Source organism: Aegilops tauschii, chromosome 6 (assembly GCF_002575655.3).
Source record: "Aegilops tauschii subsp. strangulata cultivar AL8/78 chromosome 6, Aet v6.0, whole genome shotgun sequence".
In the NCBI taxonomy this organism is placed as follows: domain Eukaryota; kingdom Viridiplantae; phylum Streptophyta; class Magnoliopsida; order Poales; family Poaceae; genus Aegilops; species Aegilops tauschii.
The window spans coordinates 440,365,868-440,392,190 of record NC_053040.3 but is presented as its reverse complement, the minus strand read 5'-3'; the positions used below and the strand labels follow the sequence as shown (position 1 = coordinate 440,392,190).

General features: G+C 44.3%; 2 long non-coding RNA genes across 3 annotated transcripts; both read left to right on the top strand.

Moving 5' to 3' along the window:
- Nucleotides 1–17,576: 17,576 nt before the first annotated feature.
- On the top strand, nucleotides 17,577–21,459 carry LOC109766105 (uncharacterized). 2 transcript variants are annotated; one of them, XR_012188105.1, is made up of 8 exons: nucleotides 17,577–17,837; nucleotides 17,956–18,163; nucleotides 19,484–19,738; nucleotides 19,843–20,161; nucleotides 20,306–20,480; nucleotides 20,552–20,629; nucleotides 20,753–20,887; nucleotides 20,997–21,459. It is a non-coding gene; the product is annotated as an uncharacterized lncRNA (long non-coding RNA). The 2 variants fall into 2 exon arrangements; XR_012188104.1 differs by having other exon boundaries at nucleotides 20,552–20,680.
- On the top strand, nucleotides 18,456–18,888 carry LOC141026279 (uncharacterized). Its single transcript, XR_012188106.1, has 2 exons — nucleotides 18,456–18,708; nucleotides 18,845–18,888. It is a non-coding gene; the product is annotated as an uncharacterized lncRNA (long non-coding RNA).
- Nucleotides 21,460–26,323: the final 4,864 nt, after the last annotated feature.

The window sequence follows — 26,323 nt, the reverse complement described above, 5'->3', positions numbered from 1 at the left end:
TGTTCCATTTGGGCCTCAGATGTTGGATTGTTAGCAACTGGTTCAGATTTAATTCCTCGAAAAAAAAGCTAGTTCAGATTTTTTTCAAAAAAAAAAAGGAATCTGATAACGCCCAAACGTCAGGTATGAGCACATGGCGAATCGAACATTTTTGATGGCAAGTTTAGTAACGAGGTGATGGCAACTTCGTGCTTTAGTTTATTTTTTTGACAGAGTTATCGTGTTTGTCAACTAACTTATCATCCTTGCATCACTAGAATTGCCATCAAAAGTGTTAGATTTGCCATGTGCATGTACCTGACTCAGGTACCTATCATTTTTGCAAAAAAAAGGTTCAGACCATCATTCTAGCAATAACTAGTTTTGTATATCCAATTTAGCTATGTATCTTCATTACGTAAGCAAATATTGAAACTATTACAGAAAAGCAATCAAACAACGATAAAAAAGTGGCTCATGTTAAGATCCAGCCTTGGCAAAGCTTGGCGTGACATTCCGGTTGTATCGAGCTCTCGCATCCAACGCACCAAATTACCACACTCAGTGGCGGAGCTTGACAGAGGTTGTTGAAGGGACTAAGCGGCATTGAGGGGGCAAAGAATGCAAATTGCTTGAATTTTGACTATTATTTGATATTTAAGCCCAACATTAAGGGTGTACACATAATGGATTTTTGTCAGAGTAGGGGAGGCGATTGCCCCCTTTGGCCCTAGGAAAGTTGCGCCACTCACCAGACTGATTCTTTTACTCAGCCAAGCATTGTCCCCCACCATGTTCTTATCGCCCCTCCACCTCCATCTAGAACAGAAATTTCTTCAGTTTGATGTTCCTCCAACCAAGCAAAACAATGGCGTCGAGCTCCAACTCAGTGGCACTTGTCGTTCTTTTCCTCGGCATATGATTTTTTCTACCAGCGCCAGCGGTCGCATTCTCCCAAGGAAGGTTTCGGGGCGAAGCACCGCGTCTCGAGGCGGAACCTGGGTAGGAGCACTTTTGCTCTTTGGCGAAGCAATTCCGCCGGGGAAACTTCCCTCCAGGAGGGGGAAATCAAAGCCATCGTTATCACCAATGATCCTCTCATCATGGGAGGACCAATCTCCATCAACATCATCACCAGCACCATCTCATCTCAAACCCTAGTTCATCTCTTGTATTCAATATTTATCTCAAAACCTCAGATTGGTACATGTGGATTGCTAGTAGTGTTGATTACATCTTGTAGTTGATGCTAGTTAGTTTATTTGGTGGAATATTATATGTTCAGATCCTTAATGATATTCAATACTCCTCTGATCTTGAACATGAATACGATTTGTGAGTAGTTACTTTTGTTCTCGAGGACATGGGAGAAGTCTGGTTATAAGTAATCATGTGAATTTGGTATTTGTTCGGTATTTTGATGATATGTATGTTGTTGCTTTCTTTAGTGGTGTCCTATGAACGTCGACTACAGGACACTTCGCCATACTTGGGCCTAAGGAAAGGCATTGCGGAGTAGTAATTAGATGATGGGTTGCTAGAGTAACAAAAGTTTAAGAGCAAAAGGGAATATCCGCTAGTTCATGCGCTATTCCGACTACATGACACGTCACCATACTTTTAGTGTTTTGTAATATAGTTTTGATCTGTTTCTCTCTCACATCGCCGAATCGTCACCGCCGCCTAGGCTTCCGACACTATCAAATATCAATTTTCAACTCGGTTTGTGCAATCAGTATGTAATAATCACTGTGTTCTTTGCAGGTATGACTTATCCTTTTTGCCGTATGCCGGGTGGCCCTTGTTCCTCTTTTGATTCTTCTGTAGATGTGTTCACTGTGGTGCTGGATCGGTGTTGTTCGAGACGTGTTGTAAGAATATCATTTTATAATTGTTCAATTTTTGGCACACATACTTATTTCTTTTGGTGATGTTGATGGTATGTTGAATGGGAATTATTTTAGGTCTTCTTTTTTATTATGATGATTGTTTTTATACGTTTTGTGCCCATGTGGATATAATCAGAGGCATTGGAGACATTGTCATCTTACCAAAGTTTAGACATCTGATGGTTTATGTAAATGAATGGACTAAACCCGGCTCGTGCTGGCCCACCCGACCTCGCATAAATTCCTTTCCATCCGCTCGTCGGATTAAACCCTAGCCACTTGACTCCCCTTCCCTTCGCTCCCCTCCGCCACCCAACCTCGTCTCAGGCTCCTTGCGGCCGTCTCCAGCATGGCGGGCAGCGGATTCGAGTCTTCACCTCCAGATCCGTCGACCCCGAACTCATCCCACACGGCCCCGAAGAGGAGATGGTTGTCCGGCTTGCGCTCCGCCCGCTCTCGGGAGGAGGCCTGTGCGAGGCAGCGCTCTGACTCCTTTCGTCGGGAATCCATTACGTCTGCCCAAATGGCGCATGGATCCGACGCTAGGCCAACCGTAGTTGCCTCGTTGGAGGCCGTGCGGTCCGTTGGGGCGCGGAGCATGGTGACGCACCATGGGCCTCGTCCGACAAGGTTATGGTATGACGTGCCCCGCCGTGCAAGGCACCGGGCGCGGGAGACGGCGACAGCCCTTGCGGCAGTGAACGTCGGTGAGTCGGAGTCGCATTCTCCGGCGCCCCATATGGTGCATCAGTCTGGGCGCCGCAACCGCGTTGTGGTGGACATCTGCGGCTCGTCTCAGGACGGATTCATCATTGATTCGACGTCCACAGGAACTGTTTGGGTTTCGGCCTCCGACAAGAAAAAATAGGGCATAGGAGACGACGGCACCTTGAATCCCGTGAGATGGACTCGTCCCATTTTTTAGGATCACTTTTTTGTTTTATATTGTTTGTTTATTATGGGATGAGGAGGGATTTCTGGTCATGATTTGTTTTTCGTTCGTTTGTCTCACAAACCACCAGCTGGCTACCGATTCTCCTCTCACTCTCAAATTTTACTCTCTCTTCCATCTCCCGTTCTCTTTCCTCCATTAGCACCTATTTTTCTTTTTAGGTTTTCTTTCTTCTCTTGATTATCTATATACTTTTTCCCTTTTCTGTCAGTTTTTTTCTTTCTGTTTCATTTTGTCTTCTATTTTTTCTCTTTTTTCAAATTCGTGAATAAGATTTTTGTGTATGTTTTTTTAATAAAAATTGCAAATACTTTTTAAGTTTGTGAACACCTTCTAAATTTGTGAATATTTTCTTCAATTTTTGTTTATGTAGTTTTCATGCAAGCGCCCTATCCTTTGATTGGTTGGTCACTATTTGTTTGTCGCGCATACTTTTCTTGGCTAGTTTGGAGTGCGGCGTTTCTGCTCCCAAGCTCGTCTGCACCCCGCCTGACGAAAAAAATCAAAACAAATATTAAGAAAAATCAAAATTTTCATTTTTTTTTGTGTGATAGATAAGTTTATGCGTGAGGTGTGCCCCAAGTTTCAACTCATTTGGACATCTGATCAACTCTCAGCAAAAAAGACAAATTCAGGGTCTGTAAAGAAGTTTACTGTTCACACACTGTTCTGATCCGATTTGTTCTTTTTTGCCGAGAGCTGCTTAGATGTCCAAATAAGTTGAAATTTGGAGCGAGCCTCACGTATAAAATTCTCTATCACACAAAAAAATCTGGATTTTTTGAATTTTTTAGTATTTTCTTTGATTTTTTTCTGACCGGGTGCAGATGAGCCTGGGCACTGAATTGGGTTTTCGGCTAGTTTGGCTTTATTTTGTCGGCCCATTATTATGACGCGCTGGGCCGCTAGCAAATCGTTCGCTACGTTGTTTCTATGTTGTGATGTATAGAATTGAAATAGAGTAGGAAAGGAGAGCTCTATGGGAGCAACTAGTTAACGAGCGCTCCTTCGGGAGCCTCGCAACGATCAGTGCCACTTGGCGCGCTCTCAGCCATTCGCCACGTATCGCGCTCTGGACGCTCCCTCCAGATTTTGTTTTTTTTTCGCATGCGTTTTCGGCTTTTTAAACGGTTTTTTCCCGGGTTTTTTCGACGTTTTGGTTTTTCCCTGGTCTTCCTTAGCATTTCGACCAAAAAAAATTTGAAAAAAATATTTTTTGCGCGAAAAAACGCGCTTACTTTTTTTTGTGAAAAGTCACTTTTTTTTCGCGAGAGGCACGGTTGTGCTTTAGCGAGAGTCACGGCCGTGCCTTTCGGAAACGAAAAAAAACGCGTTTTCTGTTTTTTTTCTTTCGCGAGAGTCACGGTTTTACTTCCGCGAGAGGCACGGTTGTGCTTTCGTGAGAGTCTCTCGGAAAGGGAAAAACAAAACGCGTTTTCTGTTTTTTTTTTCTTTCGCGAGAGTCACGGTTTTGCTTCCCCGAGAGGCACGGTTGTGCTTTTGCGAGAGTCACGGCCGTGCCTCTCGGAAAGGGAAAAATACGCGTTTTCTGTTTTTTTTTTCTTTCCACGAGAGTCACGGTTTTGCTTCCACGAGAGGCACGGTTGTGCTTTCGCGAGAGTCACGGGCGTGCCTCTTTCGGAAAGGGGAAAAAACGCGTTTTTTGTTTTTTTTTCTTTCCACGAGAGTCACGGTTTTGCTTCCACGAGAGGCACAGTTGTGATTTCGCGAGAGGCACGGGCGTGCCTCTTTCGGAAAGGGAAAAAACCGTGCTCCCGGTTTGGTTTTTTCGTCCGATTTTTTTCATGAAAAAAAAGTTCGTCAAAACCTATCAACATGGGATCTAGTTTTGAAGATCTCGACGCGAGGAATCCAATGGTGAAAACGGTTTGAGATTTGGACGCGCGGTTAAAGAGATAAAACGTTTTAAATAAACGAATCTACGAAAAAAGGAAAAACTCCCAGGTTGCGACAAGTGGCGCGCTGCATGTTCGTCACTTGTCGTGACCTCGGAAGATGGAGTGTTCTTTGCAACGAGTACTCCTTAATTAGTGATTTCGGAGCTCTACGGCAATTGCTACCTTCCCGGTTCGTTTCAATATTGTCATCCATTCTTTTTCAGCTTTGTCAGATAAGATTTAAGAATGTTTCATCTAAGTTGTCGTCTGTTGGATCTTTGCTGGTGTAACTTTTGCGCAAACCCTTGATCTTGCATTGTCGACCGATGCATCTCCATGTTGCATGTCCTGTTTTGTCCACTTTGTCAGTCGTTCGCATTCCACGTCTGTTTTTTGCAGGCCTTTCTTGCTCACACTTTTGTGGCCCATTTTTCATCGACCATGTGTGGAGAAATGGAAAAGACAAGCTATTTCACTTGTCGTTGCTATTTTTATTTTTCCTTTTCAAGTTCGATGTCAAAGAGATGGGCTCTGTCTAAGAGACATGTTCAGTCCTGCGCTCGATAAGCAACTGACCTGACCAATATTTGTTCTATTTACAAAATTACCCTTTACACGCAACTCTTCGTTTATTGTAAATTCACTCTTAATGTGTATTTTTTGTCCCAGTAGCAACTCCTTCTCCGACACACAACCGAGGAGGCGCCCTTTTCTCCCAGTAGCAAGTCCACTCTCAATACGCAATTGGGCCTACCCATTTTTCGTCTGAGTTGTAAGTCCACCCTCGATAGGCGATTGGGGGACGACCCATTTTTTCTCCCAACCTTTTCTATCCCAGTAGCAATTGCACCCTCAACACGCAACCGCGGTCCCGACCCTTTTTGTCCCAGTTGCAAATCCACCCTCGACTCGCAACTAGTTGTCCCGACCTTTTTTTGTCCCAGTTGCAGATCCATCCCTGACATGCAACTGGACCAACTTTATTTGTCCTAGTTACAAGTCCAACCTTCAATATGCAACTTGCCTTAGCCAATTTTTTGTCTCAGTCGGAAGTTCATCCTCGACACGTGATTGGCGGTGGGGGGGCATTTTTGTCCCTATTGCAAATCAAACCTTGACACATGATGGGGAGTTGATTTTTGCGAACCAGTTGGACCATCAAATGCAACTTGCCCCCAAACCTCGTGACCCAGTTGCATGTCAACCATCGAGACACAACTTTTTCCCCACCCCTACCCCGACCTCAGTTACATGTGTACCACTGACATACAACTTTTTGCTCCGCCCCCGCCCTAGTTGCATGTGCACCATCCACGCATAACTTGCCTCGACCCCCGATCCAGTTGCATGTACACCATCAACACGCAACTTGCCCCGACACAATTGCATGTCCACCACCGACGCCCAACTTGCCCCGTGCCCCCAGTCAGTTGCATGTCCACCATTCGACGCTCAATTTGCCCAACCCCCTTGACCCAGTTGCATGTCCACCATCAACATGCAACTTGCTCCCACCGACCCAATTGCATGTCCACCATCATGAAGGAAATATGCCCTAGAGGCAATAATAAAGTTATTATTTATTTCCTTATATCATGATAAATGTTTATTATTCATGCTAGAATTGTATTAACCGGAAACATAATACTTGTGTGAATACATAGACAAACAGAGTGTCACTAGTATACCTCTACTTGACTAGCTCGTTGATCGAAGATGGTTATGTTTCCTAGCCATTGACATGAGTTGTCATTTGATTAACGGGATCACATCTTTAGGAGAATGATGTGATTGACTTGACCCATTCCGTTAGCTTAGCACTCGATCGTTTAGTATGTTGCTATTGCTTTCTTCATGACTTATACATGTTCCTATGACTATGAGATTATGCAACTCCCGTTTACCGGAGGAACACTTTGTGTGCTACCAAACGTCACAACGTAACTGGGTGATTATAAAGGTGCTCTACAGGTGTCTCCGAAGGTACTTGTTGGGTTGGCGTATTTCGAGATTAGGATTTGTCACTCCGATTGTCGGAAAGGTATCTCTGGGCCCACTCGGTAATGCACATCACTAAGCCTTGCAAGCATTGCAACTAATGAGTTAGTTGCGGGATGATGTATTACGGAACGAGTAAAGAGACTTGCCGGTAACGAGATTGAACTAGGTATTGAGATACCGACGATCGAATCTCGGGCAAGTAACATTCCGATGACAAAGGGAACAACGTATGTTGTTATGCGGTTTGACCGATAAAGATCTTCGTAGAATATGTGGGAGCCAATATGAGCATCCAGGTTCCTCTATTGGTTATTGACCGGAGACGTGTCTCGGTCATGTCTACATAGTTCTCGAACCCGTAGGGTCCGCACGCTTAAAGTTTTGATGACAGTTATATTATGAGTTTATGAGTTTTGATGTACCGAAGGTTGTTCGGAGTCCCGGATGTGATCACGGACATGACGAGGAGTCTCGAAATGGTCGAGACATGAAGATTGATATATTGGAAGCCTATGTGTTCCGGGTGAAATCGGGATTTTACCGGAGTACCGGAGGGGTTACCGGAACCCCCCGGGGGTTTAATGGGCCATAGTGGGCCTTGTTGGAGAAGAGGAGAGGCGGCTAGGGCAGGGCCGCGCGCCCCTCCCCCTCTAGTCCGAATAGGACAAGGAGAGGGGGGGGGCGCCCCCCCCTTTTTCCTTCCTCTCTCCCTCCTCTTCCCCCCTTCTCCTAATCCAACAAGGAAGGGAGGGAGTCCTACGAGTAGGACTCCTCTTGGCACGCCTCCTCCTGGCCGGCCGCACCTCCCCCCTTGCTCCTTTATATACGGGGGCAGGGGGCACCCTAGAGACACAACAATTGATTTGATCTTTTAGCCGTGTGCGGTGCCCCCTCCACCATAGTCCACCTCGATAATACTGTAGCGGTGCTTAGGCGAAGCCCTGCGTCGGTAGAACATCATCATCATCGTCACCACGCCGTCGTGCTGATGAAACTCTCCCTCAACACTCGGCTGGATCGGAGTTCGAGGGACGTCATCGGGTTGAACGTGTGCTGAACTCGGAGGTGCCGTGCGTTCGGTACTTGATCGGTCGGATCGTGAAGACGTACGACTACATCAACCGTGTTGTGCTAACGCTTCCGCTTTCGGTCTACGAGGGTACGTGGACAACACTCTCCCCTCTCGTTTCTATGCATCACCATGATCTTGCGTGTGTGTAGGAATTTTTTTGAAATTACTACGTTCCCCAACAGTGGCATCCGAGCCTGGTTTTATGCGTAGATGTCATATGCACGAGTAGAACACAAGTGAGTTGTGGGCGATATAAGTCATACTGCTTACCAGCATGTCATACTTTGGTTCGGCGGTATTGTTGGATGAAGCGGTCCGGACCGACATTACGCGTACGCTTACGCGAGACTGGTTCTACTAACGTGCTTTGCACACAGGTGGCTGGCGGGTGTCAGTTTATCCAACTTTAGTTGAACCGAGTGTGGCTACGCCCGGTCCTTGCGAAGGTTAAAACAACACCAACTTGACAAACTATCGTTGTGGTTTTGATGCGTAGGTAAGAACGGTTCTTGCTCAGCCCGTAGCAGCCACGTAAAACTTGCAACAACAAAGTAGAGGACGTCTAACTGGTTTTTGCAGGGCATGTTGTGATGTGATATGGTCAAAGCATGATGCTAAATTTTATTGTATGAAATGATCATGTTTTGTAACCGAGTTATCGGCAACTGGCAGGAGCCATATGGTTGTCGCTTTATTGTATGCAATGCAATCACCCTGTAATGCTTTACTTTATCACTAAACGGTAGCGATAGTCGTAGAAGCATAAGATTGGCGAGACGACAACGATGCTACGATGGAGATCAAGGTGTCGCGCCGGTGACGATGGTGATCATGACGATGCTTCGGAGATGGAGATCACAAGCACAAGATGATGATGGCCATATCATATCACTTATATTGATTGCATGTGATGTTTATCTTTTATGCATCTTATCTTGCTTTGATTGACAGTAGCATTATAAGATGATCTCTCACTAAATTTCAAGATAAAAGTGTTCTCCCTGAGTATGCACCGTTGCCAAAGTTCGTCGTGCCCAGACACCACGTGATGATCGGGTGTGATAAGCTCTACGTCCACATACAACGCGTGCAAGCCAGTTTTGCACACGCAGAATACTCAGGTTAAACTTGACGAGCCTAGCATATGCAGATATGGCCTCGGAACACTGAGACCGAAAGGTCGAGCGCGAATCATATAGTAGATATGATCAACATAGTGATGTTCACCATTGAAAGCTACTCCATTTCACGTGATGATCGGTCATGCTTTAGTTGATATGGATCACGTGATCACTTAGAGGATTAGAGGGATGTCTATCTAAGTGGGAGTTCTTAAGTAATATGATTAATTGAACTTAAATTTATCATGAACTTAGTACCTAATAGTATCTTGCTTGTCTATGTTGATTGTAGATAGATGGCCCGTGCTGTTGTTCCGTTGAATTTTAATGCGTTCCTTGAGAAAGCAAAGTTGAAAGATGATGGTAGCAATTACACGGACTGGGTCCATAACTTGAGGATTATCCTCATTGCTGCACAGAAGAATTACGTCCTGGAAGCGCCGCTAGGTGCCAAACCTGCTGCAGGAGCAACACCAGATGTTATGAACGTCTGGCAGAGCAAAGCTAATGACTACTCGATAGTTCAGTGTGCCATGCTTTACGACTTAGAACCGGGACTTCAACGACATTTTGAACGTCATGGAGCATATGAGATGTTCCAGGAGTTGAAGTTAATATTTCAAGCAAATGCCCGGATTGAGAGATATGAAGTCTTCAATAAGTTCTACAGCTGCAAGATGGAGGAGAATAGTTTTGTCAGTGAGCATATACTCAGAATGTCTGGGTATAACAATCACTTGATTCAACTGGGAGTTAATCTTCTGGATGATAGCGCCATTGACAGAATTCTTCAATCACTGCCACCAAGCTACAAGAGCTTCGTGATGAACTATAACATGCAAGGGATGGATAAGACGATTCCCGAGCTCTTCGCAATGCTAAAAGCTGCGGAGGTAGAAATCAAGAAGGAGCATCAAGTGTTGATTGTTAATAAGACCACTAGTTTCAAGAAAAAGGGCAAAGGGAAGAAGAAGGGGAAATTCAAGAAGAACAGCAAGCAAGTTGCTGCTCAAGAGAAGAAACCTAAGTCTGGACCTAAGCCTGAGACTGAGTGCTTCTACTGCAAGCAGACTGGTCACTGGAAGCGGAACTGCCCCAAGTATTTGGCGGATAAGAAGGATGGCAAGGTGAACAAAGGTATATGTGATATACATGTTATTGATGTGTACCTTACCAGAGCTCGCAGTAGCACCTGGGTATTTGATACTGGTTCTGTTGCTAATATTTGCAACTCAAAATAGGGACTACGGATTAAGCGAACACTGGCCAAGGACGAGGTGATGATGCGCGTGGGAAACGGTTCCAAAGTCGATGTGATCACCGTCGGCACGCTACCTCTACATCTACCTTCAGGATTAGTATTAGACCTAAATAAATGTTATTTGGTGCCAACGTTGAGCATGAACATTATATCTGGATCTTGTTTGATGCGAGACGGTTATTCATTTAAAACAGAGAATAATGGTTATTCTATTTATATGAGTAATATCTTTTATGGTCATGCACCCTTAAAGAGTGGTCTATTTTTTATGAATCTCGATAGTAGTGATACACATATTCATAATGTTGAAGCCAAAAGATGCAGAGTTGATAATGATAGTGCAACTTATTTGTGGCACTGCCGTTGCGCATGAAGAAACTCCATACTGATGGACTTTTGGAACCACTTGATTATGAATCACTCGGTACTTGCGAACCATGCCTCATGGGCAAGATGACTAAAACGCCGTTCTCCGGAACTATGGAGTGAGCAACAGATTTGTTGGAAATCCTACATACAGATGTATGTGGTCCGATGAATGTTGAGGCTCGCGGCGGGTATCATTATTTTCTCACCTTCACAGATGATTTAAGCAGATATGGGTATATCTACTTAATGAAACATAAGTCTGAAACATTTGAAAAGTTCAAAGAATTCCAGAGTGAAGTTGAAAATCATCATAACAAGAAAATAAAGTTTCTACGATCTGATCATGGAGGAGAATATTTGAGTTACGAGTTTGGTCTACATTTGAAACAATGTGGAATAGTTTCGCAACTCACGCCACCCGGAACACCACAGCGTAATGGTGTGTCCGAACGTCGTAATCGTACTTTACTAGATATGGTGCGATCTATGATGTCTCTTACTGATTTACCGCTATCATTTTGGGGTTATGCTTTAGAGACGGCTGCATTCACGTTAAATAAGGCACCATCGAAATCCGTTGAGACGCCGCCTTATGAACTGTGGTTTGGCAAGAAACCAAAGTTGTCGTTTCTTAAAGTTTGGGGCTGCGATGCTTATGTGAAAAAGCTTCAACCTGATAAGCTCGAACCCAAATCGGAGAAATGTGTCTTCATAGGATACCCAAAGGAGACTGTTGGGTACACCTTTTATCACAGATCTGAAGGCAAGACATTCGTTGCTAAGAATGGATCCTTTCTAGAGAAGGAGTTTCTCTCGAAAGAAGTGAGTGGGAGGAAAGTAGAACTTGATGAGGTAACCGTACCTGCTCCCTTATTGGAAAGTAGTTCATCACAGAAACCGGTTCCTGTGACGTCTATACCAATTAGTGAGTAAGTTAATGATGATGATCATGGAACTTCAGATCAAGTTGTTACTGAACCTCGTATGTCAACCAGAGTAAGATCCGCACCAGAGTGGTACGGTAATCCTGTTCTGGAGGTTATGTTACTAGACCATGACGAACCTACGAACTATGAAGAAGCGATGGTGAGCCGAGATTCCGCAAAATGGCTTGAGGCCATGAAATCTGAGATGGGATCCATGTATGAGAACAAAGTGTGGACTTTGGTTGACTTGCCCAATGATCGGCAAGCCATTGAGAATAAATGGATCTTCAAGAAGAAGTCTGACGCTGACGGTAATGTTACTGTCTATAAAGCTCGACTTGTTGCGAAAGTTTTTCGACAAGTTCTAGGGATTGACTACGATGAGACCTTCTCACCCATAGTGATGCTTAAGTCTGTCCGAATCATGTTAGAAATTGCCACATTTTATGATTATGCAATTTGGCAAATGGATGTAAAAATTGCATTCCTGAATGGATTTCTGGAAGAAGAGTTGTATATGATGCAACCGGAAGGTTTTGTCGATCCAAAGGGAGCTAACAAAGTGTGCAAGCTCCAGCGATCCATTTATGGACTGGTGCAAGCCTCTCGGAGTTGGAATAAACGCTTTGATAGTGTGATCAAAGCATTTGGTTTTGTACAGACTTTTGGAGAAGCCTGTATTTACAAGAGAGTGAGGTGGAGCTCTGTAGCATTTCTGATATTATATGTGGATGACATATTGTTGATTGGAAATGATATAGAATTTCTGGATAGCATAAAGGGATACTTGAATAAGAGTTTTTCAATGAAAGACCTCGGTGAAGCTGCTTATATATTGGGCATTAAGATCTATAGAGATAGATCAAGATGCTTAATTGAACTTTCACAAAGCACATACCTTGACAAAGTTTTGAAGAAGTTCAAAATGGATCAAGCAAAGAAAGGGTTTTTGCCTGTGTTACAAGGTGTGAAGTTGAGTAAGACTCAATGCCCGACCACTGCAGAAGATAGAGAGAAGATGAAAGATGTTCCCTATGCTTCAGCCATAGGCTCTATCATGTATGCAATGTTGTGTACCAGACCTGATGTGTGCCTTGCTATAAGTTTAGCAGGGAGGTACCAAAGTAATCCAGGAGTGGATCACTGGACAACGGTCAAGAACATCCTGAAATACCTGAAAAGGACTAAGGATATGTTTCTCGTTTATGGAGGTGACAAAGAGCTAGTCGTAAATGGTTACGTTGATGCAAGCTTTGACACTGATCCGGACGATTCTAAATTGCAAACCGGATACGTGTTTACATTGAACGGTGGAGCTGTCAGTTGGTGCAGTTCTAAACAAAGCGTCGTGGTGGGATCTATGTGTGAAGCGGAGTACATAGCTGCTTCGGAAGCAGCAAATGAAGGAGTCTGGATGAAGGAGTTCATATCCGATCTAGGTGTCATACCTAGTGCATCAGGTCCAATGAAAATCTTTTTGACAATACTGGTGCAATTGCCTTGGCGAAGGAATCCAGATTTCACAAGAGAACCAAGCACATCAAGAGACGCTTCAATTCCATCTGGGATTTAGTCCAGGTGGGAGACATAGAAATTTGCAAGATACATACGGATCTGAATGTTGCAGACCCGTTGACTAAGCCTCTTCCACGAGCAAAACATGATCAGCACCAAGGCTCCATGGGTGTTAGAATCATTACTGTGTAATCTAGATGATCATGGACATGATGAGGAGTCTCTAAATGGCCGAGACATGAAGATTGATATATTGGAAGCCTATATTTGGATATCGGAAGTGTTCCGGGTGAAATCGGGATTTTACCGGAGTACCGGAGGGGTTACCGGACCCCCCCGGGGTTTAATGGGCCATAGTGGGCCTTGGTGGAGAAGAGGAGAGGCGGCTAGGGCAGGGTCGCGCGCCCCTCCCCCTCTAGTCCGAATAGGACAAGGAGAGGGGGGCGGCGCCCCCCTTTTTCCTTCCTCTCTCCCTCCTCTTTCCCCCTTCTCCTAATCCAACAAGGAAGGGAGGGAGTCCTACTCCCGGTGGGAGTAGGACTCCTCCTGGCGCTCCTCCTCCTGGCCGGCCGCACCTCCCCCCTTGCTCATTTATATACGGGGGCAGGGGGCACCCTAGAGACACAACAATTGATTTGATCTTTTAGCCGTGTGCGGTGCCCCCCTCCACCATAGTCCACCTCGATAATACTGTAGCGGTGCTTAGGCGAAGCCCTGCGTCGGTAGAACATCATCATCATCACCACGCCGTCGTGCTGATGAAACTCTCCCTCAACACTCGGCTGGATCGGAGTTCGAGGGACGTCATCGGGCTGAACGTGTGCTGAACTTGGAGGTGCCGTGCGTTCGGTACTTGATCGGTCGGATCGTGAAGACGTACGACTACATCAACCGCGTTGTGCTAACGCTTCCGCTTTCGGTCTACGAGGGTACGTGGACAACACTCTCCCCTCTCGTTGCTATGCATCACCATGATCTTGCGTGTGCGTAGGATTTTTTTTGAAATTACTACGTTCCCTAACACATCATACACGCAACTTGAACCCCTAACCCCTTTCTCCGGTTTGCATGTCCACCATCGACACGCAACTAGCCTCGCACCAAAACCAAGTTGCATGTTGACCATCGATACACAACTTGCCCCAACCCCCTTGACCCAGTTCCATGTCCACCAACGACATGCAACTCGCTCGGCTCCTCGACACAGTTTCATGCCCACCGTCAACACGCAACTTGCCCAGAATCTCCCGACCCAGTTGCATGTCCACCATTGACACACAATTGTGCTTGATCCCCCCGTCCCAGTTGCATGTCCACCAACCATACACAACTTGCCCTAACCCAGTTGCAAGCCTTGTTTTTGTCCCAGTTATGAGTCCACTATTGACATGCAACTGGGCCCTTGATCATTTTTTGCCCGGTTGTAAGTCTACACTTGACTCGCAACTGGGCCCGACTTTTTTTGGACCCAATTGCATGTCCACCATCAACATGCAAATTCGCTCGACCCTTTTCTCATTCCAGTTGCAAATCCACTATCAACTCGCAACTGGGCCAGTCTTTTTTTGTCCAAGCTGCAAGTCCACATTTGACATGCAACTAGGATCTTGATCTTTTTTTTTCAGTTGCAAGTCCATACTTTACTTGCAACAAGGCCTGACTTTTTTTGACCCAATTGCATGTCCACCATTGGCTTGCAACTTGGCTCGACCCTTTTCTCATTACAGTGGCAAATCCACCGTCGACGCGCAATTGGGTCCACATTTTTGGGGTCCTAGTTGCAAGTCCACCATTGTCATGCAACCGGGCTCTTTAATCCTTTTTTTGCTCTAGTTTGCAAGTCCACTGACTCATAACTAGGCCCATTTTTTGCCTCGGTTGCAGATCCACCATCGACTCGCAACCAGGGTTTGTTTTGCCTTAGTTGCAAGTCCACCCTTTAGTCGCAATTGGGTATATTTTTTTCCTTAGTTGCAAGTCCACCACCGACTCGCAACTAGGGCTTCTTTTGCCTCAGTTGAAAGTCCACTCTTTACTAGCAATTGGGCCTGATTTTTTTCCTTAGTTGCAAGTCCACCACCGACTCGCAACTAGGGCTTGTTTTTGCCGCAGTTGCAAGTCCACCCTTAACTAGCAATTGGGCTTGACTTTTTGTTCCTTAGTTGCAAGTCCACTTTTGACACACAACTGGGCCCAACACTTTTTGTCCGCCCCAGTTGCAAGTCCATCATTGACATACAACTTAGTATATTTATGCCCAAGTTGCAAGCCCACTTTTAGACTCACAAATGCGCGTAACTTTGTTTTTGCCTCACTTGAAGTCCATCGTCGACTCGCAACTAGGGCTGGCCATTTTGGTCCCAGCTGCAAGTTAACCATTGAATCACAACTGAAACTGGCCATCTTGTATACAGTTTCAAGTCAACCCTTGACTCGCTACCAGGCCCTTGGATTTTGGCGCAGTTGCAAGACAACCATCCATGAACAATTGCAAGTCCACCCATGACTCGCAACTGGGCCCGACGTTTTTGACCCAACTGCAAGTCCACCATCGATTTGCATGTTGCTAATAAAAGAACATGGACTTGGGGAAGGCCTTATAGCAATCACTCATTGTTCAATCATAGCGGGTCGGCCCGTTTCCGTTGTTAGCGAGTGGTTTTCGAGAAGCGATCAGGGATTTCTCGGAGCAATATGGGGTTTGGGGGATCCACTTTTTGGAACCTTTATGGCGTTTTGGGGATGGTTGCTGCCGGTTTTCTTGCTCTCTTACTTTTCATCTATTTTCTCTATTTAGTTTTTTGTTTTTTGTTTTGGTTTTTTCTATTTTTTTTCACTTTTTTTGTTTTTTCTTCATTTCATTTCCTTTTTATTGTTTTACAATTCCTGAAACTTTTTGAAAATTATAAAAAGACATTCAAATCATGAAAATTTTGGATTTTTTTTATTATTAATATTTTTTGGAAATTTGTGAACATCCTTTTTGAATTGGCTAACATTTTCTGAATCTGCAAACAAATTTTGAATATCGTGATTTTTTTTGAATCAACAAACATATTTTTGAATGCACAATCAATTGTTAAGTACTCCCTCCGTCCTGGTTTATTAGGCCCATAAGCAAATAAACCCTGTCCGTTTTTATTAGGCCCGCTTTGAGAATCGGCGAACCTTTTCCCCACAAATTAATTGCTGAGTCATGATTTAGAAGGCTAAACTTTGCAATCCGCGCCACGCATGTGTCCCTCCAGCACGTGAGCATGCATATGCATGCGCGTCATTGGTAGAGGCCAGTGGGATAGTGGTTGCATGCATGCACCAGTAAGGCTACTCATAGTGGGAAGTAACATATACTAGTATCATGTTATTAGTATATGATATTATCTTCATAGTGCATAGTATCATAAAGTAGTATCATAGATGGCCATATTTATTGACATGCATGACACAAAGTAGCATAGCATTTAACATGATATGGTACCTACCTATGTTACTCTAACCCTCTCTCTCTTCTTTAATTGTGTGCCACATAAGCATGTTTGCTAGTCCCAAGTGTATGTTACCGGTTATGTTACCCCCACTATGGCCAGCCTAATGACTAGCGTGCAAAACGAAGCTTCAACTATCTACTGAAGGAGTTAATGCCTAAAATAACGCATCTATTTACTGGTTGCCTTGGTCCTGCCACTCTTGTCTTTGGGCCCAATAATCCCGGACGGAGGGAGTATGTGTTTTAGAAAAAGTTCATCGTATGTTAGAAGAGGTAAGTGTATTAAAAAATGTTCAGCGCATATTAAAGAAATATTCATTGTGCATGATTCAAAAGGTTCATCATATTTAAAAGAGAGTTCACTGTATATTATACTTTTTTTCAATTTTTTTGTTTTAATTGTAAGTCGTACATACATACGCACGTCTTTGTATTTGGGTGGCCGGTTTGATTTGATTGCTCATCGTCTCACAGCCGATATAAGAGTAATTAATTTCATTGCTCATCGTCTCACGTCTTTGTACTGCGCGCAGTGAAGGAGTGCATTGCATGCATGCACTTGTCATTAAACTTTTAGCACGCATGCAAGCAAAGTTTGATTTATTTGGTTGGACGGGAGGATGGACGGTAAAGTATAAAAAAAACACAAGGTGTGATGCGTATTTTGGATGAGGCGGCGTTGATGCCATACTTAGATGTGATATAATTATGTCACATCTAGATCAGCTATAGACACATCCGTTTGTTTTTGTAAGCCAAAAAGTTCTTACCAAATAAGTGATTTTTATTTAGGTAGGTAAATCACAGCCATAAATTTATAAACATTCATTTACACAAACATATTAACACGAGTAGTCAAATCAGGGTTAACGTATTAGAATATTTATATATTGTTGCAACACACGAGCAAATTATATAGTAAGCTAACAAATGTACGGTGATGAATAAGTGTTGCTTTACGCGGTTGTTCTAGTCACGAGCACAGGTGGTCTCGTTATCTGGGCCGTGTGAGTAGCCATCTGGATGTGTGGGCCGGACTTACACAGGCAGTCGGTCGTTCTTTTTTAATTCACAGCGCAAGGGAGTACCGTATACTTATGGGTAGTTCCTCCTGCCGGAGACGCGCGCCGTGACGACGAGAAAGGAGAGCCGTGGCTCGGGATTCTGTTCCCCGTCTGATCTGTGGCTCAGGATAAGCGCTTCCAAGGCAGGGAGCGGTTTGGGCGCTAGTAAATGACAAGGGCGCAGCTGTCCCCAACCTCTGCCTTAGGGTTCTTGGGTCGCCATTAACGCGCTTGCAGATCCGCGGTGGAGCAAAAATAGGCGGCGCTCTTTGCGATGGAGTTCCTGCTGCAACCGATTAGGAGGTAAGACAGATAATCCCATCTGCTCGCGGCCGCCGTCCCAATACTTACTATGTAGGCTCTGCTTCTTAATCTTTGTGGTCGATCTACGTCCCTGACACACATAATATCCCGTCTGCAGCACATCGGTGATGGAAGAAGTCAATGACAGCCAGCTTCCAATGGAGCCGCTGCACTTCCCGGCTATGGCGACCGAGGCTGAGCAGCTACCACCCATGGCGAGTGGTAGCGTTGATGGGGGGAGGGCTGCAGGCGAAGTGGATACTGAACCGCAAGCTTCTGAACAATCTATTGGACAGATTGATCCGTAGACACCAGGCTGGACTCACGTAACTTACATGCCATTGTTGATTGCAGTGCAGGCTCGTGGGTTGATTTTTGTGTGTGTTGTAGATGGTATATAAGTTGTGCTTAATTTTCAGATATTTGTGGGGAGAGGTTGTCCTCGAAAAATGAAATGTAGTGCTAGAATTGTTGTTGCATCAATTTGTAGCAGCGCTTTTTGGTAAGAACAAATGAAAAGAACCATTTGCTTGTGGGAGATGTCTTCTGTGCATACTGGAATATGAAGGTATGGATAAATAGATATGAGAATTCACCTAGAAAAAAATAATGTAGTGGAAATAATTCATCGATTACGGATGCATGGATATAAGATACGAATAGGCACACAAAAGATGTAAAATGTAATGAATTAATTCCTGGGACAGATGAACTTGCATACTTGACTTCTGTAAATGGTTGGGGTGCTGCTGCACTGGCTGTAGATGTCTGTGCGTTGCATTATCTTTGCTGATGTTTAGGGTGATAGTCCATGCTGAAAACATGTAACCGTTCCGATGGGAATTAGAGAAAAAGAAGACAAAGGTTTCAGGTGTTGATTAGTTATAAAGGGGGGTTGTTGTGAAATAATCTTTGCTGATGTTTAGCCGTTTAGGGTGATAGTCCATGCTGAAAACATGTATAACCGTTCCGATGGGAATTAGAGAAAGAGAAGACAAAGGTTTCAGGTGTTCATTAGTTATAAAGGGTGGTTGATCTGAAATAATCAAAATGAAGGAACAGAGAATTCAATCTTGGAGTTTCTGCTTTAGAGCTGCAATTTGAAATAGAAACACATGGGTAGTGCCATCCGACTGATCTTAACTAGCTGAGTTTGAGAATACTGGTTTTGTATCAATGCAGCCATATGTAAGGAATCTGGGACGTATTGAATTAGTATGAAAACCGTGCACTCAAGCATTAGTTTTTAGAAAATGACATTAGTGAAATATGTTCAGAAAAATGCTTATAAGTTTCTGAAAGACATCAGGTTGCATTTTGTAATTTGTAGGAAAGCTACAAACTGTTGAAATAGAAATGCCAGGGCTCAAGTTGCGGCATTGCTTGTAGGATGTATGCTCCTTCCATGTCAGAACTGAAGTAGCAATAACCTTCAGAAAGAAGTGCTATGTGATTTGGTGATTACCAAAAACCAAATGTAGTGGTACTGTAAATTGATTAAGGTATTTAGGAAACGTTAGGTGCATTGAGTACATTTATTTTTTGAAGTTCACTAACTCGTTCGTGCGCTTGAAGCTGGACTTGAAACATCAATGTGGAAGCTATATGGTGTGGTCTTATTAAACTGGGGTGTAATTTATGAGCAGGATTAGGATGTGCATTGGATCAGCAGGACCATCTAGGGGTACTGGCTCTTGAAAAAGAAATTAGGGGATTCGCTGAAAACTCATCTGAGAGTGTGATCATGCCTAAATCAGGAAAAAGTGCTAGCTCATTGAGGGGAGGCCTACGATTTTTACAACCTTTATTCTTGGGAGAAAGGTTTTCGTATTAGGTATGGCCAGATCAGGTTGAATGTAGAAATGACGAGATGTATGCAGGAGATAGTATTTGGTCGCGAAGTGAGTACCCATTTAACTGAATTCTTTTATTTCTTGTTGACTTTATTGTTACATTCTTATGCCAGGAGCTTATGTATTAAGATTGTGTTTTGCTGTTGATACAGGGAAAAGCAGGAATCGAGAACACGAGGTCATTTCCAGAGTGTGGTTTTAGCCGGGGTCCTTGTCCGCGATGAAACAGTTCAAAGTTTCAACTGCGTATTCTCTGAGTTCCTTTATTTCATGGGAGGGGTTGCGCCTAAAACAATACTAAGCAATGGATGTGCTTCGTCATTTTCAGACCAAAACTAAGAAATGGATGTCGTGATCCAGAGTGTGATGCCAAGCACTGGCTGTGTAAATGGCATGTGTTGAAGAAGTTGTAGGAGACGTTTGGACCACTATACATGAAGAAGAATAAATTCCGTGCAGAGTTCCCACAAGGTAGTCAACCATATGTTAACTATCGATGAGTTTGAAGAAGGTGCCAGTGGCATTTTTTGCTTTTGTTGTTTAAAAACTGCCAAGAGTTTGAATTTTCAGTTGTGTATTGGCCTAACGGGACCTGCACTTTGTTGTTAATTACAGGTGCTTGACTTCATCCGTGTGAATGAAATTCCAGCGAAGCATCTAGTGAAGCGGTGGACGAAATATGCTCGCGACATCCTGTCGGCAAACCATTCCCATTATCAGAGGGATAACATGGATCATAAACTCTTTCTCTTATAGACACTTCAACATGTATATGCACGCAATGGAGTTGGTTCGACTCAGCAACACTGGTATTATTGGCTTACAATTGGCTCATCGCCTTATTCAAATCTAATATGGCAGAAATTGCAACCATATGCCGAGACGGGAGATGTGCTAGGACTGGAAGATCGTCTCGCAGAAAATGGAGCAATGGTGCAGGTGGATTGAGAAGTAGTACAACGCTGGACTAAAGATTAACCAGCAGCTGCAGTTAGTAGAGACAACACTGGTATTATTGTTCACAAAGCATTGATATCTAATATGATTTGTGTTGTTGTGCAGATCAGAACCACGTGATGGAGGTTGCCATACAAAATGTTATGCCTCAGAGAGCGCATAGATGGTGCAAGTGGCACGTAAAAGCAATCGCACGGTTCATTGTACACCAAGAGCGAGTTTAGGGCGGAGTTCCACAAGGTAGTGAAAACATGCTTACAATCGATGTATTTGAGGATGCTTGGAAGATATTGGTGGAGAAATATAACTTGAAGAATCATGCATACATGACGCAACTGTATGAAATAAGGCACAGGTGGGTGAAGCCATATTTCAAAGGTGGGTGGCACCAAATAAGCAGAAAGAGATGGGGCGCCCAACAACTACCAGGTGAAGGCACCGTACGAGGGGCTCAACAAAAAGAGGTTCTGCAGGATATGTCGTCAGCAGGGACACGAGAGAACAACCTGCCCGGACCGGGGTGATATTCCGAAGCCTGTTTGCAAACCAGCAAGGTGCAAAAACTGTGGCATTGAAGGGCACATGCGAAACAACTGCCATGGAGTGGGTGATCTACGGATGAACGCCATCTGAGCAGTGGATGCAAATCTATCTGTTTGTTTATTGTTTTTCTAAAGACTATAATTCTGTGGAACAAAATGTGTGGCAGTTATTTAGTTGGTAGAACTTTTCTTGTTTCATGCATACTTAATGTACTGCCTGATGTTAGGTGTGGCAATAGCAATATGGCTTGTTTCAAAATAAAAAAGAAACCCCTCTGCATGTATATTTGATCTGATTTCAAGTTAGTATCCATGATGTATGTGTGCCCGCAGAATGCTGTATTGTTTTCTGAATTTTTTAACAATACGGTCATGCATTCTGAATTTTTCGACAGTACGCTCGTCCATTATGAATTTTCTGGCTGTATGGTAGAGCATTCTGATTTTTTTACAGAATCAACATGACTATAGACTGGTGTACATATTGTTGGCTAGATTGCGTTAGAGAATCTGAGAACTGCATTGCCCATTGCAAACATGGTTTCTGTTGACTGATGTAAATTTGAGGTAACCTGAATATGTTTGCCTCTTGGGTGGGCCATACAATGGAATGCCGGACAAGTAGCAGTGTACAGTGTTAACAAGTGAATGCCTTTGTCAGGCCACCCGCCCAGTGCTATGTTGTTCCCATTGGAATTTCGAACTACATGAGCGGTAAAAACAGGGGAGCAATTACATAAGCAGATCCCTCCGCCTATGCATTCACGAGTTGAGCCATTCTTTCATTTGGTAAAAAGAAGTCCGAATCTTCAGGGCAGTTCTCTCCATGGCTCATATAGTTCTATCTCTGTCAAAATAGACACAACATCACATTTGATCGTTACTACCACATGTCACCGCATTGCTTAATTATCCAAATAGTGCTTGATTTAACACACGGACATCACATTACAAGCAAGGCACAACCGACAACACTCTTGATCTTTACTACGACGGGACACCACATGACTTAACTATACACACAGACATGTGATTTGACCAGCCAAATCACTGCTAACGCTAAAACAGTCATACAAACCGAGAGACGAACTCATCAACGTGACGGGCTGAGCTTCTAGCCGAAGATGCGCACGAGGATTAGCAGCAGCATCCCCAGCCCGATCAGCTGCGAGTAGATTGGCCCCCGCTAGGAAAACAGCTATTCGCTGCATCTCCGAGCAGCAAGGAGAGTGATTAGCAGGCGGCGCCGGCATGAGTTGATTCTTCTGCATCTGGGATGGAGCGCTATGAGCCTCGCCGCCTCCAACAGTGACCTCGTCGGCTGCTTTCTGTGTCCGAGCCCTGTTGTGAATTTGTGCTGCATGGCGACGAGCAGTTGGAACTGGATACTGCTGGGCCCCGAGATGAGTCCCGCGACAGAATATGCAGATCTGGGGCTAGTGAGTCCGATTGGACCATGAACTTGTATAATTGCTCTTGCATGTTTCTTGACGCACTTGTAGAAGCGGTCCCCAACGTTCTCGCCGCCTCGAGCAATCCAGGTGATAATCGCCCAGCCAAAGTCAGGGCAAGGGATGAGCGGCAACATGTGATCGTCGACGCCATTGGACGGGAAGTCGACATCCCGCAAGGTTCACTAGACTCGCTCGCGACGAGAGGCCGAGGTCGGTGAAGAAAAGATTTAGCGAGGAGGAAGGGGAAGAGTGAATCGTGGTGGGCATCGGCAACCGTGGGCAGCAATAATTGAGGCAGATGCCGGTGTTGGCTCAGAATCCACGCCAGAATGGCCCACTCCGTTCTCACCGCCCCGAGCCGGAGCCCAGGTAGCTGACGACGTACCACACGCCGTTTGACAGAAGTGGGCCAACGGAACTGTTCATTAAATCATACACGGGAGTAATACCTGGGCCTATACGCGTCACATCGTGCATCCCGATGACCACAGGCGGGAGGGATACCGTGATCACCTATGCTCGCGCTCAGTGAGCACATGTGATAGTATTTGGTCGCGAAGTGAGTACCCATTTAACTGAATCATTTTATTTCTTGTTGACTTGATTATTACATTCTTATGCGAGGAGCTTATGTATTAAGATTGTGTTTTGTTGTTGATACAGGGAAAAGCAGGAATCGAGAACACGAGGTCATTTCCAGAGTGTGGTTTTAGCTGGGGTCCTTGTCCGCGATGAAACAGTTCAAAGTTTCAATTGCGTATTCTCCGAGTTCCTTTGTTTCATGGGAGGGGTTGCGCCTAAAACAATACTAAGCAATGGATGTGCTTCGTCATTTTCAGACCAAAACTAAGAAATGGATGTCATGATCCGGAGTGTGATGCCAAGCACTGCTCATCGGTTGTGTAAATGGCATGTGTTGGAGAAGTTGTAGGAGACGTTTGGACCACTGTACACGAAGAAGAATAAATTCCGTGCAGAGTTCCCACAAGGTAGTCAACCATATGTTAACTATCAATGAGTTTGAAGAAGGTGCCAGTGGCATTTTTTGCTTTTGTTGTTTGAAAACTGCCAAGAGTTTGAATTTTCAGTTGTGTATTGGCCTAACGAGACCTGCACTTTGTTGTAATTACAGGTGCTTGACTTCATCCGTGTGAATGAAATTCCAGCGAAGCATCTAGTGTAGCGGTGGACGAAATATGCTCGCGACATCCTGCCGGCAAACCATTCCCATTATCAGAGGGATAACATGGATCATAAACTCTTTCTCTTATAGACACTTCAACATGTATATGCACGCAATGGAGTTGGTTCGACTCAGCAACACTGGTATTATTGCTTACAATTGGCTCATCGCCTTATTCAAATCTAATATGGCAGAAATTACAACCATATGCCGAGACGGGAGATGTGCTAGGACTGGAAGATCATCTCGCAGAAAATGGAGCAATGATGCAGGTGGATTGAGAAGTAGTACAATGCTGGACTAAAGATTAACCAGCAGCTGCAGTTAGTAGAGACAACACTGGTATTATTGTTCACGAAGCATTGATATCTAATATGATTTGTGTTGTTGTGCAGATCAGAACCGCGTGATGGGAGGTTGGCATACAAAATGTTATGCCTCAGAGAGCACATCGATGGTGCAAGTGGCACGCAAAAGCAATCGCATGGTTCATTGTACACCAAGAGCGAGTTTAGGGCGGAGTTCCACAACGTAGTGAAAACATGCTTACAATCGATGTATTTGAGGACGCTTGGAAGATATTGGTGGAGAAATATAACTTGAATACTCATGCATACATGACGCAACTGTATGAAATAAGGCACAGGTGGGTGAAGCCATATTTCAAAGGTGGGTGGCACCAAAGAAGCAGAAAGAGATGGGGCGCCCAACAACTACCAGGTGAAGGCACCGTACGAGGGGCTCAACAAAAGAGGTTCTGCATGATATGTCGTCAGCAGGGACACAAGAGAACAACTTGCCCGGACCGGGGTGATATTCCGAAGCCTGTTTGCAAACCAGCAAGGTGAAAAAACTGTGGCATTGAAGGGCACATGCGAAACAATTGCCATGGAGTGGGTGATCTATGGATGAACGCCATCTGAGCAGTGGATGCAAATCTATCTGTTTGTTTATTGTTTTTCTAAAGACTATAATTCTGTGGAACAAAATGTGTGGCAGTTATTCAGTTGGTAGAACTTTTCTTGTTTCATGCATACTTGAATATACCGCCTGATGTTAGGTGTGGCAATAGCAATATGGCTTGTTTCAAAATAAAAAAGAAACCCCTCTGCATGTATGTTTGAACTGATTTCAAGTTAGTATGCATGATGTATGTCTGCCTGCAGAATGCTGTATTGTTTTCTGATTTTTTTAACAATACGGTCATGCATTCTGAATTTTTCGACAGTACGCTCGTCCAGTCTGAATTTTCCGGTTGTATGGTAGAGCATTCTGAATTTTTTTACAGAATCAACATGCCTATAGACTGGTGTATATATTGTTGGCTGGATTGCGTTAGAGAATCTAAGAACCGCATTGCCCATTGCAAACATGGTTTCTATTGACTGATGTAAATTTGAGGTAACCTGACTATGTTTGCCTCTTGGGTGGGCCATACAATGGAATGCTGGACACGTAGCAGTGTACAGTGTTAACAAGTGAATGCCTTTGTTAGGCCACCCGCCCAGTGCTATGTTGTTCCCATTCGAATTTCGAACTACATGAACGGTAAAAACAGGGGTGCAATTACATAAGTAGATCCCTCCACCTATGCATTCACCAGTTGAGCCATTCATCCATTTGGTAAAAAGAAGTCCGAATCTTCAGGGCAGTTCTCTCCATGGCTCATATAGTTCTATCTCTGTCAAAATAGACACGACATCACATTTAATCGTTACTACCACATGTCACCGCATTGCTTAATTAGCCAAATAGTGCTTGATTTAACACACGGACATCACATTACAAGCAAGGCACAACCGACAACACTCTTGATCTTTACTACTACGGGACACCACATGACTTAACTATACACACGGACATGTGATTTGACCAGCCAAATCACTGCTAACGCTAAAACAATCATACAGACTGAGAGACCAACTCATCAAGACCAACTCATCAACGTGACGGGCTGAGCTTCTAGCCGAAGATGCGCACGAGGATTAGCAGCAACATCCCCAGCCCGATCAGCTGCGAGTAGATTGGCCCCCGCTAGGAAAACAGCTATCCGCTGCATCTCCGAGCAGCAAGGAGAGTGATTAGCAGGCGACGCCGGCATGAGTTGATTCTTCTGCATCTGGGATGGAGCGCTATGAGCCTCGCCACCTCCAACAATGACCTCGTCGGCTGCTTTCTGTGTCCAAGCCCTGTTGCGAATCTATGCTGCATGGCGACGAGCAGCTGGAACTGGATATTGTTGGGCCATGAGATGAGTCGTGCGGCATGATACGTCTCCAACGTATCTATAATTTATGAAGTATTCATGCTATTATACTATCCTTCTAAGATCTTTTATATGCATTTATATGATATTTTATATGATTTTTGGGACTAACCTATTAACCTAGGGCCCAGTGCCAGTTTCTGTTTTCTCCTTGTTTTAGAGTATCGCAGAAAAGGAAAACTAAGCGGAGTCCAATTGACGTGCCACTTGACGGAGATCATTTTTGGACCA